Source organism: Echinops telfairi, unplaced genomic scaffold, assembly GCF_000313985.2.
Source record: "Echinops telfairi isolate 266 unplaced genomic scaffold, ASM31398v2 ScPeMD7_443;HRSCAF=831, whole genome shotgun sequence".
In the NCBI taxonomy this organism is placed as follows: domain Eukaryota; kingdom Metazoa; phylum Chordata; class Mammalia; order Afrosoricida; family Tenrecidae; genus Echinops; species Echinops telfairi.
This window is the reverse complement of record NW_022104341.1, coordinates 341,710-345,266: the sequence shown is the minus strand read 5'-3', so window position 1 is coordinate 345,266 and position 3,557 is coordinate 341,710. Positions and strand designations below refer to the sequence as shown.

Sequence of the window (3,557 nt, the reverse complement as noted above, 5' to 3'; positions counted from 1 at the left end):
GGGGAGCCCTGCTCTCGATGCCCAGCGGGCGACACCGACTGTCCCAAGTGGCCTCAGACCCAGCGCGGGCCGGGCGCTCCTACCTGCCCGGGGCCTCGACGCCGCCTCGGCTGCGGGAGGGCTGCCTTCTCGCTCTCCTCGGCCGGGGCGCCCGGTCTGTCAGCCCGGCGGCACTCGGGGTCGGCTCCATCCCGCCCTCGCAGGCCCCGACCGCAGGCTCCGCCCATGCCAGCAAAGCTCGCTTCTTATTGGCTCCTGTTCCCACCCCTCACACTTGGACCCGCCCCCGCCGCCTACAGCAGCCCGGGTCTGCAAAGCTCTAGAACCCTGGTCCGGACCTTGGTGCCCCAGCTGGTAAGTGGCGGGCAAAGTCCCTTTTGTCCCCGCTGTGCCTCCTATCACCCTGGCTGCAGGTCGCGGGCCCGAACTTTATAGGACATGGTTCAAACTTGGCAACCCCGCCAGGAAAAGGCTAGTTTAGTCAAGGCACCCTAGTGGCACCTCACTCAAGGAAACCATAAAATTGCTGGCAGCCAAGGATTGAGTCGGCCTCACGTTTCCAGTGAAACAATAGGTCTAGCTGAGCTCAGGGAGCAAATGTTTCCTGGGCAATTTCAGTACGGTGTTAACTTGGAATGCAGAGAGATGGAAATAACACTTTGAACACCCGAGGCTTGAAATCCCAGCGCAGAGGCGCCTTTGATACTCCCAGTGGCTAAGGTCGCCCCCACACCCTGTTGTGACACGCACGCATAGGCGACACGCTCATGCTAAAGTATGTGCATGGCCGGATGCCCACTGCAAAGCAGTAGCCCAGTTTCACTAAGACTGCTGCGTTCAAGATGAGTTGAGCCTGTTTCCCAGCCACTTGCTAACTACCCCGGCCCCGCCCTGCCCCACCCTATCCTATCCACCTCACCCCACCCCACCTCCTAGCTTCCTGAGTCTGGTGGCCAAACTCTTCTCACATCTGTTCACATAAGGATCAAATAGACGACTGGCAGAAAAAAGCGTTTGATTACACAACCCAGTTGGCTGTCAGACGTTAACTTGACCAAAAGAACAAGAGCTGCTTAACCCAACCGTTCTGGAAACCATGACCAGCGGACAATGAAACAGAAATTGTGTATGTCGGGGGTGGGGGAGGCACAGTTTTAAAAAATCGTGTCCTCATGAAGCAATAAAGGTGAATATTGCTTGCAGTAAGCTTGAGTATTAATCTTTATGAACTCCTCCACACTCAATAGACCTTTAATGAATAATTTTTCCCCTTAAATTCCCAAGGTAGTTTTTTAAAGGACATTTTAGATCAAGTAATGTGGATTTAAGCTCCCCCTCCCCCCTTTGGAAACTTTGCATTCAGGAAGAATAGCAACACTAAGCAGATTGAATAAAAAAAATACTCAGTATGAAACCCATAAAAATCTAAAGTCTCGGAAACCCAAAGGGTCTGTTCTCCCCTGTCTTGTACGGTCCCTACGAGTGGGATGACTTGATGGCAGTGAGTTGGAGTTCTTTAATATAAAGCCACATCGCTGGAGGTAATAAATGAGCTCACATGCGTGTATTCTACTGCCCTCTCATGGGTAAGATGATAGATAGATAGATAGGTAGATAGATAGATAGATAGATAGATAGATAGATAGATAGATAGATAGATAGATAGATAGATAGATAGATAGATAGATAGATAGATAGATTTTTTTAAGTCTGAGACGTGGATGTTTAATTTAACAATATATATTATTTTGATGACAAGACGACCAGGGAAAACCAGATCAGGTTCTCTAAGGGAATTACAAATTACTCAGCAAACAAAATTGCAAGTTCCTAAGCCAGTGAGAGGATTCTTCCACCAGAGCTAGTACAAACACATCAATAGAGTCACACCTATGCTTAAAGGTAGAGCCTGTGAAAACATGCAGGAATTTCCACCCCACCCGACCCCTCCACTATTTATAATAGCCTTGCTTTCTGAGCTGTTTCACAAATGCTCTTTTCCACATTTGTATCCAATCGCCATAACCTCATGGTATGAACAAGTGGAAGGCAAGAATAAAATGTTATTCTTCCTCTTTGATGTCTTGAATAGTTTCTGATCTCTAGATATTTGATCAACAATTGCTTATTAAATAAGCGGAATGAAGTATCAGTCTAACCACTAGATGGCAACACGGGTATACGTGCTAAAGTATAATTTGGCTATTTGGTGTTTCACCTCAGCTTAAGTAACAGATGCTTCCAAGAAGTGATGTGTGTGTCATCTTATCTCAGGAATCTCGGTGGCACAAGTGGAGATTTGAACCTACCAAGCAGCTCTGTGGAAGAAAGCTTGGTGAACTGCTTCCACAAAGATTAGAGGCAAGAAAACCCTATGAATCAGTTGTATTCTTAACCCATGGGGCTGCCATGTTATTTTGGTAAGGAACATCACTTAAAATGTACTAGTATAGACTACCGCATATTTACTATTTTAATGCCCTCCTTGCTGTCTTATGACGAGTGTTAATATCTTCTAGGCATGATTCTGTCTTGTGGATGAGTGTTATTCAAAGTTTTGCCCTATCACCAACCCCCATTGTTTGTGTAAATAGTGCCCAGTCATTTAAGAGTTTAATCTGTATACGTCAACAATTCATGTATTGCAGTCTGAAGCTTGCCTGTACTTGTATAATTTCCTCTTCTCAACGGTGTTTTAAATTCTATACCATTGGCTAAATTATTATCTATAGAATTACCTTATGCGCCAGGGGAATTATTTACAATGTTCTCTATCATAAAATCATAGTGATGTCTCTAAAATGAACCAAAGACATATATAAAGCACAGATACATTAATGGATTTTAGTCTGCCCCTTAATTCTACCCTCGATCTACGAAAAATCCGTTCTTATGACATGACCCCCCTGATGCTTGCCTCAGGAAGAGATCACGGAAGATATGGGATAGCAAAGTGTGGTAAGGAAATCACAGGATGCCCGACTATCAGAAAGAATGGTGCCTGGGTCTTAAATGCTCATCCTCAAACAAACAGCCATCTAAGTGAGGACACACAGTTTACAGAAGGCTGTAGATGACAGCCAAAAACCCATTAGAAGGATCCTCATGTGGATTAAGTCTCTGGTGAATTCCCTCTGTCCATAGTCAAGGGATGTGAACAGCCTTGCTATCAGACAGCGAAGCAGTGTAAAGTCGATTGTGGGAGATGTAAGCTTTCCTTTCTTGTTGTGTTTTAATTTGTTCTTTGTCAGTGGTTTGTTGTTGTTGCTGTTTTGTTGTACATTGTTGCTTGGGTTTTTTTCTGTTTTGTTTTAGTGCATGTTATTATCTTCGCAGGTCTGTCTAAATAAGATAGACTGGATGAACAATCTGTAGGAGAAAACAACGGGACCGATAGTTCCATGGGGACATGGGAGAGGGACAAGGGAACAACAAGTAATCCAAATTGGTGATGAGGTGGGTATGGGAGGCCTGGTAGGGCATGATCAAGGGTAATGTAACAAAGAGGAACTGCTGAAACCCTGGTGGGGACTGAGCATGATAGTGGGACAGGAGGA

General features: G+C 45.5%; 1 protein-coding gene across 1 annotated transcript in view; it reads right to left on the bottom strand.

Annotated features, from left to right (window-relative positions):
* Nucleotides 1–156, bottom strand: part of DENND2C (DENN domain containing 2C) — a 101,364-nt gene extending 101,208 nt beyond the window's left edge. Inside the window, exon 1 of the mRNA XM_004699156.2 lies at nt 84–156. The gene's annotated coding sequence lies outside the window, so the exon portion shown is untranslated. The remainder of the gene's footprint in view (nt 1–83) is intronic.
* Between the last annotated feature and the right edge of the window lie 3,401 nt (nt 157–3,557).